We start from the raw sequence: 13745 nt of genomic DNA, 5'->3' as shown, positions 1-13745 counted from the left end.
GGGGAAAAAAAAAAAAAAAAAAAAAACAACGAAGAAAGTTCAGATGCAAAACAACAGAATCTCTCCAAAGCCATCTCAAACTTAAATATTCGCAGAACGATATCCACTAGCAGCTTCATTATTCGAACATGAGAGTACTCAATTATATTAGAACTCGTATATAACCATTTAAATATGTCACAAGCAATTTACTAGTATATATTGCTTGATATCTTATATTTTTATCTCACATGTCAAGAAACGAACCCCTTCATGCTTTTTCTGCATTTTTATCACAATAGTACATAAAACAATGTGTTTTTCAATTACTATTTGAAATGAAGTTATTTTTAGCATAAAGTGATAATTTCACACACTAATACAAAACATATTAGCCTAAATGGTTCTAGTAACCATTTGGCAAGTTTCATAAGCCTAAAAGGTTTAAATCATTTGGGCTATATTAATCCAAACAGTTTAAATAGTCTGGGCCCAACAATATAAAAAAGCAGAAAATTTTGGCCGTACGGTTTGCCCAAATGGGTATAACTAGGGGTGCATTCGGTCCAGATACGGCTCGGATATGATGCTTATCATATCCATATCTGCGTACCCATCTCGGATACGGATACAGATATACCTCGGTAAAGAAAATTCATAACCATATCCGCTAAAATCGAATACGGTTACAGATGTACACGCGGATGTATAAGTGGATATGCATGCGGATACAAAACAGATATGAAAAAAACTAGATAGTATTGAGAAAAACATAGTTTATGTGATACAAAAGAGTTCGTTAATATGTTCATTATAGCTGAAAAGTTAAGAGCAGACATCTTGATCATAAAAAATAACCACAAATACATAATCTAAGAATCGTAACTATCGTAAGAGTATAACTAATATGTATTCAGATATTTCGGATACGGATACAGATATTTCACTAAAAACCCATATTCGTAACCATATCCTATCGGTTATAGATTTGAGTAACCATATCAGTATTCTAATGCATACGATTATGGATATACGGATACAGTTTAGCAACCCTAGGTAGAACCATTTGAGCCTTTTTTACCACTTTTCCCGAAAAAATAAATCACTCTCATATGCCAAAATCCTAAGAAATCACAAATTTCTGATCACGTACGCCTAGGGCTGTCAATCCGAGCCGTCCCGACCCGAAAAACCGGGCCCGGTTCGGCCCGACTCGGAAAACCGGGCCCGGGCCTGAGCGGGTCGGGCTCCGGGCCGACCCGTTTTTTTAATTTTTTTAATTTTTTAATTTTTTAAAAATCCCAATAAATCATAAAATATACATAAAAATTACAGAAAATGACATAAATTTTTTAACTAACTTGAAATGACATAAATTACAAGTACAAAAAATTATAAAAATAAAAGATGATAAAAATATCAGTAAATCCTTTACAAGTATAAATTTATTTTAAAATTTATCGCATCACAATAGATGAGTACATCCCAACTAGGTTGACACCTACTCACATTTATCACTATCATTTGTAACTTTTTCTGAAATAATTCATTACAAATTTAAAGCTAAGAAATAAAAATTACAATTTAATAAATATTATCTAATCTTTATACCTATCTGCTAGTCCCAACTCTTCAAATTTATCTTCAATTCCAGCCATCCAATCGATGCCTTGCGTTCGCTTCTCATACCTCCACCAATCTTGTAAGCACATCACCACTTGTACAGTATACGGATCTAAGCATGTCCTGTGGTCGTCGATCAAACGTCCTGCTGTGCTGAAGGCGGATTCCGAAGCTACCATCGAAACCTACACTGTTAGTAAGTCACGAACCATGGTGAAAAGTATAGGATATGAAACTGATCCATATACTTTCCACCATTGTAAAATATCTAAAACATTTCCTTGACATTTAACTAAGGAAGCAGATAAATATTCATCTATTTCAGAAACCTTTAATGCTGATCCAAGTCCAGATCCACCAGTTAGTTCAGCTACCATTGCATACCTATCAAAACTTATACTTTTACCTCGGCCTGTGCTCGAAGGCGCCGAAGCTGTAGACTGTTGTGCAGCTACACCATGTCTAGCTGCATACTCATCATATAATATTTGAAAATAATTTCTAATAGATAAATGATGAGAAGTAGCAGTAAGGGTGGATCCATCATCCAAGTCTATAATCTGTCCATTATATAATAATTGTAACAAATTTCGAAGGCCAATATCCTTCAAACATGGATCAATAAGAATTCTCAAACCAAAAATATGAGGAATATACCTAAAATACTTATTAAATTTGCTTTCCATTTGAAAAATTATAGATCCAAAAGTATCATCCATACGATATTTTGAAAAAAACTTTTGAATATTTAAAATTTGTAAAGCAGCTAAAGTAATTGTTGGATAACAGCCAGATAATAACATTGTAGCATCATAAAAGACTTGTAACATCTCATTTAAATTACATATAATTATCCATTCATCTTCAGTTATTCCATAACTACTACCAGAACTAGAACTAGAAGCATAAAAATTTATAAAATCATTTACAATTTCTTTATATTCTATTGCTACACTTAACATTGCATATGTGGAATTCCACCTATGGTTAACATCTTTTGAAATTAGTCTGGGCTTATAATTTTTTCTTTTACAACATTGTTTCCATCTTTTAATTCTTATTTCAGAAGCATTATGCATATTAGCAATAGTTCTAACATTTTCTATCATGAGTTTAATTTCAAAAAATGCACTTTAAACAATTAAATTTAAAATATGACAGATACATCTAATATGAAAAAGTTCACCATGACATGGCAATGACAAAGTTGTTTTTGATAAAATTAACAGCTACATTATTATTACTAATTAATTTTTAGTTTTATAAGTTCTTCAATTATTAAATTTATAGCATTAATATCAGTATGTGACTCTTCAATTACAATAAAAGAAACAACTCTTTTAAACATTTGCCAATTTTCATCAATCCAGTGTACTGTGATACATAAATAACCAGTTTGCATTCTAGATATTCAAATATCAGAAGTTAAAGAAAATTTACAGTTTAAAATTTTAAAATAAGAAATTATTTTTTCTTGTCCCTCCTGATAATATTTTAAAATATCACGTTGACAGGTTTGACGAGAAAATTTGGTAAATGCAGGATAAAAACCATCTCTAAATAAATCTTCAAATTCATCATCTTCTACTAATTTAAAAGAAAAGTTTTTAAGAATAATAAACCTGATTACGCATTTTCTCGCTCGGGCAGCGTCATAATTCTAATTACCGAGACTACCAGAGGAGGAGGATTGAGAAATCATAGATTGTCAGATATCACCTTGAAGATTCTGGCCTTTGTTGTGTTTTTCAATATGGAGTTTGAGGTGGTTGGTGCCGCTCTTATGATGAGCTTGGAAAATCTGGTCGCACAACGCACATTTAGCCTTCTGGGTGATGATCCTACCATGTTCATCCTTGGTGACGTCTATCTTCTCAAAAATATTCCACACATCGGATCTCGGTCTTTTAGGAGCTCTTGGTGCAGATTCGTCGCCACCAGATTCAGGATTAACACCGGTAGGAGGAGTAGTTGTTGTAGGAGGACTCATTTCTGGATCAGTAGGAGATAGATTTTGCTCTTCATATTCAGATCTAGAAGCCATTTGATGAAAGTATTAGAAAATATAAGAGAGTATAATATCGTATAAGAGAGTATTAGAGAGAAGTAGAAGAGTTCTGGTGTGAGGAGAAGAAGTAAAAACCCTCCTCTATTTATAGAGGCAGCCCCCTATGCAAATGATAAAAAAAACCCTCACATTTTGACCGTTGTTAGGGGCAAAATGGTCAAAACCCCAATATGACCGTTATGCCCGGGACGGCCAAAACGGTCAATTTTTTGACCGTTTTGACCAGTCCGGGCCGGGCAGCCCAGCCCGGCCAAAACAACCCAACGGTCATCTTAGGTGACCGTTGGGACCGGCCCAGCCCGACCGTTTACCACAAACGGTCACCTTCTGGTGACCGTTTCATCCGGGCCAGGCCCGGACCTGGGCGGCCCAGCCCGGATCTCGTGCCCGCCCCAACACTGTTCGGACTGGGTCCGGGTCCGGACCGATTTCTGAAAAACAGACCCGAGCCCGGGCCCTGACCCGGGCCTGGCCCGGGTATAGGCAAAACCCGGGCGGGGCCGGGCACCGGGCTGGGCCCGGGCCACGGGCTTTTTGGATAGCCCTATGTTGGGCGCAGAGTCACGCCCACTGCCGCGAAAGCGATATCACCTGAGAGAGAGCCTTGGCTTTTGTTGTCCCAAAAGCACAAGCCAACCTCTATATTCTTGTTTCTCGAAGGAAACGAGAATAGATAATGAAATTCTTATTTCTCAAAGGAAACAAGAATCGAAAGTGATATATTTCATCAAAGTGAAATATACACTCTTCCTCTCATCAGCTCTAAGACCGAATATTGAGGGAACCTACAAGCAATAGTCAACACCCAGAAAACAGTAAATACACGAGATTTACGTGGTTCGGCAAACTTGCCTACGTCCACAGGAGGGGTGAGAGGAGATTTTACTATGAGAAGAACACCGATGACTTGTACAATCCACAAGCTCGTCTCAAAGAAAAAGATCTAATTTTTACCCAAAAGAAATTGACCTCTCTTTTGTAAATCCCTCTTTTTCTCTCCTCAAAAATCTCACTATTTTTCTCTCAAAACAGCCGCCTAAATCCCTCTTCTCCTTCTGCGTTTTTCCCTGCATACTTTTTCTCCAAAGCCGCTGTTCCCGCAGCTTTTTCCCCACGTCATAAAACCCTAGCAGTCATAGGTATTTATAGGAGAAACTTGCTACACATATGATTCGGGTGGGCCCAAACTCCTGCACCGCTTTTCAATCACTCCTGCACCGCTTCTTTCACAATCAAGCCGCTCACAATCACGTGGCCCCACGCGTTCACAATTCTCCACCTCGTATATCATTTGATAAACCTCAAATTATGGACGAACACCAGAAGAACACCGCGACACAAACCAGGCCTAAATAAGGCCAAACCAGCTGCGCCACTTTACCGCGGCTGCCTACGTACCCTCCACCGGGATCAAGCTAACCGTAGTTCTACTATTGTTCTCCATAGTCTCCACCTCACCCCATCACTGCCCCGAAGGGCCATGCCCTCTTGGGCAAATCAACACGGGCTGATATGAAGCAAGTCCAAGCAATGTTTAAACTTGCTACCTATGACCACCTTGGTTAACATGTCTGCGGGATTCTCATTCGTGTGCACCTTCATGAGAGAAATATCACATTCCTCTATGACATCCCGCACAAAATGCATGAGAGAAATATCACATTCCTCTATGACATCCCGCACAAAATGATACCTGACATCGATATGCTTGGTACGAGCATGATGAACTTGATTCTTCGCCAAGTGAATCGCACTCTGACTGTCACACCACAAGTTCACGTTATCCTGCTCAATCCCTAAATCATCTAGAAGACCCCACAACCACAATGCTTCCTTCACTCCCTCCGTCATGGTCATGTACTCGGCCTCTGTAGTAGAAAGTGCCACTGTAGCCTGCAACATCGATCGCCAACTAACTGGAGCTCCATGTATCTTGAATACATAACCAATAGTAGATCGCCGTCTATCTAGATCGCCCGCATAATCTGAGTCAACAAACCCGTCAATCTGACATGTATCTCTACTAAAACACAGACCCGTATCCGCGGTACCTTTCAAGTACCTCAGGACCCATTTCACCGCTTCCCAGTGCGTCTTTCCCAGATTCACCATGAATCTGCTGACCACACTAACCGCCTGTGAAATATCTGAACGTGTACACACCATGGCGTACATCAAACTGGCAATTGCACTAGCATAAGGAACACGCTCCATGTGTGCCTTATCTTCCGCTGTAGTGGGAGATTGTTTACCTGAAAGCTTGAAGTGTGAAGCCAATGGAGTCGTCACCGACTTAGCACTTTGCATCCCGAACCTCACGATCACCCGCTCTATATAGCCCTTCTGACTCAAGAACAATCACCGATTCGCCCGCTCTCTTCTAATCTCCATACCCAGTATTTTTCTAGCAGCGCCCATGTTCTTCATCTCGAACTCTTTACCAAGTTGAGATTTTAACCTATCTATCTCCACCCCGCTCTTAGAAGCAATAAGCATGTCATCCACATACAAAAGGAGATAGATATAATCACTTCCACGAAGCTTCCGAATGTAAACGCAACAATCATAATCGCTTCGGGAAAACCCATGCTTCAGCATGAAGGAGTCAAATCACTTGTACCACTGCCGAGGAGATTGCTTTAGTCCATAGAGTGATTTCCTCAAGCGACATACATGATGCTCCTTATCCTCAACCTTGTAGCCCTCAGGTTGATGCATGTAGATCTCTTCATCCAAGTCTCCATGCAAGAAGGCCGTTTTAACATCGAGTTGTTCCAGCTCAAGATCACCATGAGCAACAATACTCAATAGCTGTTCCAGCTCAAGATCACCATGAGCAACAATACTCAATAGCACCCGAATAGAAGTGTGTTTTACCACCAGAGAAAAGATCTCATTGTAATCCACACCCTCTCTTTGAGCAAACCCTTTAGCCACTAGCCTCGCCTTGTACCTTGTACCACCGAGCTCTGAAGGATCTTCCTTTCTCTTATACACCCACTTACAACCAATAGCTTTTCTTCCTACGGGCAATAGGACCACCTCCCATGTTTGGTTCTTCCGAAGAGATTCCATCTCCTCCTCCATCGCAGCCAACCAACTCTCACTATCTTTATCCCGAATAGCTTCCTTGAAAGAGACAGACTCATCTTCCTCCACCGAGAGTGCGTATTCAACCAAATTAACCTGCTCATAGTGCTTCAGGGGTTGATCAGCCCCCAGCTTCTGTACCTGCTTGTATGCTCGCTTTGGCCTAGTGGACAAACTATCAGTGTATTCTCCTACTGAACCTCCTCTTGCTCAAGCTCATCATCTACCTGATTTTCCACTTGAACATGACTAGAACCTGGTTGGTCTTTAGGTTCTATCTCAATAACCTGGGACTTTGAAGTCCCAACAGTCCCAACACCATCATCCTTGGCCGCCCTAGCAATCATGGATTTTTCATCAAAGGTAACGTCCCTGCTGATCACGAACTTCGAATCTTCTGTACACCAAAGGCGGTAGCCTTTTATGCCCTTTGCATACCCCAAGAATATCGCCTTCTTGGCCCTCGCGTCAAGCTTTTCCTCATTAACGTGATAATAGGCGGTACATCCGAAAATTCTGAGCCTCTCATAGTCCGCATATTCCCCTGACCACACCCTATAGGGTGTATCACCATCCAATGTCGAATGTGGAGAACGGTTCACAATATAACATGCTATAGCCACCGCTTCTGCCCACCATTCATTGCCCAATCCAGCATAAGATCGCATACTCATTGCCTTTTCCCGTAATGTTCGGTTCAGTCTCTCCGCGACCCCGTTCTGCTGTGGTGTTGACCTGACTGTCCAGTGTCGAACAATGCCCTCCTGATCACAGAACTTCTTGAAAGCACCATTTGTATACTCTGTACCGTTATCATATCTTAGTGTCTTTAATTTCTTACCCGTCCTGTTCTCAACTATTGCTTTCCACTTCTTGAATGTCTCAAATACCTCATTCTTATGCTTAATAAAATAAATCCAAGCATATCTCGAATGATCATCTATGAACGAGACAAAATACCTGGAACCACCCTTGGAAGTTGTCTGAGCCGGACCCCAAACATCTGTGTGCACATAATCTAGTATACCTCTGCTCTTGTGATTGCTTTTCAAGAATTGGACCCTGTGCACCTTTCCATACACACAATCCTCGCAAAAATCCATGCAAGGTTTCTTCAGATTCTTCAGCAAACCCTCCTTACCAAGCAGAACTAGACCCTTCTCTGACATGTGCCCAAGCCGCCTATGCCATAACCGTGTGTGCTCACATGGGTCTCCACCACTTCCATCAGTTCCAACCGCCGCATCTCCTGTCACCGTCATACCCGAGAGAGTATATAGATTACCGTGACGAACACCCTTCATCACTGTTAGGGAACCTCGAATAACCTTCTTCACTCCGTTCTCTATAACAATCTTGCAGCCATCGGAGTCCAATGCACCCACTGAGATAAGATTCTTCCGCAAGTCGTGAACGTGCCGCACGTCCGTTAGAGTTTGAACCACTCCATCATGCATCTTGATTTTGATATCACCTAGCCCCACCGTTTTACAAGCATGGTTGTTTCCCATCAATACGGTTCCACCATCAATGCTCCTGTAGGTAGTAAACCACTTCCTATTTGGACACATATGGTAAGAGCAACCAGAATCAAGAATCCACTTTCCGGAGGTATCCTCGCTACCCGTAACAACATAGCATTTTTTATCGCTCCCTTCCTCCGATGCGTAACTCGCCTCTTCCTTGCCTTCTCTTCTCTCGGTCTTGTTGTTGTTCTTTTTCCCACCTACTCTCTTGTTAGGACAGTCGACCTTGAAATGCCAAACTTCACCGCATTTGAAGCATGCTCTTCCCGCAAGAGGTCTCGATTTAGATCTAGACTTTCCTCCCTTGCCTTTTCCTCGCTCAGTGCTCCTTCCTCTAGCAAACAATCCCTACGCTTGTTCTTTGTTACCACCAGTAGTCATGTCACTGGTTGCAATCTTCCGAAGGTCATCCGCTAGAAGCGCCGTTCTAGTCTCATCCATCGTCAAATTGTCTCCCACAAGCATCAGTGTATGCACCAGGTTCTCATAAGACTTCGGTAGAGATAGAAGTAGTAGAAGCGCCTGATCCTCATCTTCTACAATCACATCGATGTCCTTCAAATCCGATATTATCCTATCAAACTTGTTGATGTATTCCCGGATTGATGAGCCCTCCTCCATCTTGCAAGTATACAATTTGGATTTCAAATAAATCCGGTTCGTTAGACTCTTCGTCATGAAGGTGGTTTCTAACTTTGACCACACACCCACAGCCGTTTCCTCTCCATCTACCAAGAAAGCTACATTCCTTTCAAGACAAAGGATAATCGACGCCCGTGCTTCCAGATCCAGCTCCTCCCAATCCTCATCAGACATATCATTGTGCTTCTTCTCTTTTCTCGCTAAAGCTTTGTGCAATTTCTGTGAAATCAACGTGTTTTTCATCTGCATCCTCCAATAGGAAAAATCATTCTTCCCATTGAATTTTTCAATCTCGTATTTTCCCACTTTAACTGTTTTACTTGTTGACGCTATTCTCCGCTTATATTAATAAATCCGCTTCTCTCAGGAAATTGCCGAGCACCACCTCAAATCAGAAGCTACACCACTCCTAATCTGAATAACAGCTCTGATACCAATTGTTGGGCGCAGAGTCACGCCCATCGCCGCGGAAGCGATATCACCTGAGAGAGAGCCCTGACTTTTGTTGTCCCAAAAGCACAAGTCAACCTCTATATTCTTGTTTCTCGAAGGAAACGAGAATAGATAATAAAATTCTTATTTCTCAAAGGAAACAAGAATCGAAAGTGATATATTTCATCAAAGTAAAATATACACTCTTCCTCTTATCAGCTCTAAGACCGAATATTGAGGAAACCTACAAGCAATAGTCAACACCCAGAAAACAGTAAATACACGAGATTTACGTGGTTCGGCAAACTTGCCTACGTCCACGGGAGGGGTGAGGGGAGATTTTACTATGAGAAGAACACCGACGACTTGTACAACCCACAAGCTCGTCTCAAAGAAAAAAAATCTAATTTTTACCCAAAAGAATTTGACCTCTTTTTTGTAAATCCCTCTTTTTCTCTCCTCAAAAATCTCACTATTTTTCTCTCAAAACAGCCGCCTAAATCCCTCTTCTCCTTCTGCGTTTTTCCCTGCAGACTTTTTCTCCAAAGCTGCTGTTCCCGCAGCTTTTTCCCCACGTCAGAAAACCCTAGCAGTCATAGGTATTTATAGGAGAAACTTGCTACACATATGATTCGGGTGGGCCTAAACTCCTGCACCGCTTTTCAATCACTCCTGCACCGCTTCTTTCACAATCACGCCGCTCACAATCATGTGGCCCCCATTGAGGCCCGCCACTCTGTTGCCACGCCGACCACACCTCTTCGCTTCTCCTATTCGTCAACCACTGCGGTCTCTTCCTCCATCTCATCTTCCACCACCGCATCCTCGTCCTCCTCTTCCACCACTGCAACTTCGACAACTGCCGCCTCCTCTTTGATTCCATCAATCACCTCATCTTCCATCAATCCATAATTTTTTCTCTTCCAACAGAAAATTCGCTCCTCAGACATCCACCACTGTTGAATCCAGCCCCTCCTCTTCTAGCGGCAACATTTAGGTAATTTCTATTTTTTTTATTAATTTCAGGTTATTTTCTGTCTCCTATATTTTCCTTCAATATACACTTCTTTTTATTTTAGAAAAAAAAAATAGAAAAACATTATTTAGGAAATGCTATTCAGATTATAAGAACATTGGAATAGTTAAGTTCCATTAAGGGATCCACATCGAGGGCTTATCAATCTTTTGCAATTTGCATATCAGAGGTAGGAGAAGAAACATGTTACTAAAAACTTTTGAACATAATTGACGTACACATTTGGCTTTTCTGTGCGTGAAAGATCAATTCTAAATGTAAAACAAGGCCATGATCTTATGTGTTTAGCCTGCGCATGCATAATTTGTTCTAGTTGATTGCTAATAGCTTATATATGGCATGAATTTCATGGGCAAATGGATGATAGCCTTGTGACTTCCTTATTGCAGTATATGGATGCTAATTTTATAAACCTATTGGAATGTGTGGATGTAGCATTTAGTATTATTCTAATGATTGTAGGATGAGTTTGGTCGATCCATACATATTGTTGTGCATCAACATTAATTACTTTCTCTCGTGTTTAGAGTATAACCCTACATGCTAGGTAACATGGATATTTTGTTTTGCGTGTCGTGTCCGTGTCTGACACCAACTCTTCGCGGACACTCCATGGACACTTGTGGTTCAAAGAAAAACAAGATTTCCCCATTACTCATACTCTAAACTAGTTTCTTTGGTAATATCAGGTTCAAAACCAATTATTTTTTAACCAAAAATTGAAATTGATTACTTAAATATTTGGAAAACACCCATCGTATTATCCCATATGGTCAAAATTAAACTTTTTGTTGTTAAATCTTATTCTTGGTTTGATGTAGCTTGATTCTTAATTGTTATAGATAATAGAAAGAAACATACAAATATTTTTGGTATTATATATTATTTAATATTTGATCATGTGTGTGTATTATATCTCGTATCCCCGTATCCTAGATTTTACTAATTGGCCGTGCCCTGTGTCTGTGTCCGTGCCACCTAGCTTACATGTAACCCTATATCTGAAGAAAAGTCATGGTCATGTTTAGACTATTCCCTAAATCCATGTTTTTAGGAGTTACTGATAAATCATTGTATGTAGGTTAGCATGACCTATGACTACATAAGAGTTAGGGACTGGATGTACGTGGGTTGCGCAGAACGCATGCAATCTGTTTTTATTAATGGAGTTGATGCTTTCATGGACTTTGAATGTAGGCACGATATAGTTTGACAAGGGAGGTTCATTGTCCACGTAAATTATGTGTGAATAAGTTGCATCAGTTGAAGGAAGAAATAGAACTTCATATTATGAAGAATTGTTTTGTTAGCAATTACATAACTTGAGTATATCACGGAGAAATTGATGGTCTCAGCGATGCTGATAAAGAAGAACAAGAAGATGACAACTAGTTTCTCAGTGAGGAAATGAAGGAAATGGTTAAAGTTGCTCTTGGTAACATTAATCCTACCGAAGATCTTCCTTCCGAAGGAGGACAACATGAAGACAATTATGATAAATACGTGAATGTTGCTAGGAGGTCGATTTATGAGAATGCAAAACACTCCACACTATCATAATTCGCCCATCTATATTTTGATTAAGTATCTAAATAAATGGAGCAACAAGTCATTCAGAATGCTTCTCAATTTTCTTAAAAGGTTCTATGCCTTTGGGGAACCATGTGCCTCGGAGTTAGTACGAAGCTCAAAGGACAATGTCTAATTTGGATCTGAACTGTGAGTTGAGTCATACAAGTCTCAATGATTGTGTACTTTACTTGAAAGAAATTTTAGATAAGATAGAGTGTCCTACTTGCGGAGAAGCTAGATACAAGAAAAAAAAGTACATGGTCAGAAGAAAGATATACCTGTCAAGATAGTATGATACTTTCCCCATAACACAGAGGCTAGCCATAGCAATGACTTGGCATTATCGTGCTCGTCCAAGTGAAAATGGAGGAATGAGTCATTTTAGAGACATGCTGCATGGAAGGATTTTGATAGTAAGCACCCAACATTTAGTTAGGGACCTCGCAATATCAGGTTCAGACTAGCTAATAATGGCTTCCGCCTCTTCAGTTTTAAGGGCAATCCCCACAACACATGGCCCCTTGTGATGATGACTTATAATCTCTCACCGTGGTTGGTATTTCATGATGTCTCTTCTTATTGATGGTCCCAATTCATCAGGAAACAATATTGATGTCTAGCTTCAACCTCTTATTGAAGAGTTGAAGTCTTTATTCATTGACAGTGTGAAGAAATACGATGCAGACACCAAGACACGTAGACAACCTTCACCATGTGTGCAACCTTAATGTGGCTAATGAACGACTTTCTTGTATATGGAATGCCATTTGGTTGCTTTGTACATGGTTACACTGCATGTCCCTACTGCCCCCTCCTAACAACATCGAGAAGGCTGCCCTTTAGCAATAAGACTTGTTAAAAAAACAAGTTTTTTTCTATTTTTTTAAGAAGTCAATTTTGTTGGACAAACAATTGAAATCGTTTGAGTTTTTGGCCAAACAGTTACAACTATTTGGGTAACCGTTTGCCCCAGTGGCCTTTGCCCAAACAGTTGCCCAAACAGTTTTTTTCGGTCAGTCAAAATAGTTATACCTGTTAGGGACATGATCCCAGACGGTTTCAATCATTTGGACTTAGCATATTTATATAGTGACAGTGATCACAATAGAAATTATACTTCTTAATTTTTTTTAAGTGACAAAAGTTATACTTTCAAATATCTAGACGACACGTAGCCATTCTCTTTATACATTAATTGATGCAAATGCGACCAACCATGTAAACAACTGTGAACAGCTCAATTCTCAATTCCCGGCTAACTCCACACTTACCTAGTCTAGAAAATTAAAATCTAGGGGGCCATACCAAATTAAAGCTTGGAAATGATTAAGCCATGATATATATTTCGTGGACATAAGTGACCTATCCCTTAAAGAAACTGAGAATATCATCAACAGAAGATATCATGTCCCTGTGTCTCTACAAAATAATTGCGGATCAGGTAGAAGTTGTTTTGGATTTTGCTTCTGATCAGTTCCCTGTCCATTGTTGTCACATAATGGAACCATGCACATGGGACTAAAAGAAAATTTGCAAGAATATGAACGTAGAATTGGTTGTTGTTGATGATTGTGACATTGTTAACAAAGTAGAGATATCTAGGACCAAAGATTAATTATTAAAATGAAAGATATAATGAATTAACACCCAATATAATGAAACGCTACCAACAGAATCTTATCCGAGGGGGAGTGTGATTTAAACAGCAAATGAGTTAGCAATGAAAATAAGTTTGGCGATTCAAATCCTATTTTCATGACTTGGAAGATTTTGAACT

Source organism: Asparagus officinalis, chromosome 4, assembly GCF_001876935.1.
Source record: "Asparagus officinalis chromosome 4, Aspof.V1, whole genome shotgun sequence".
Classification (NCBI taxonomy): Eukaryota; Viridiplantae; Streptophyta; class Magnoliopsida; order Asparagales; family Asparagaceae; genus Asparagus; species Asparagus officinalis.
Note: the sequence above shows the minus strand (reverse complement) of the source record.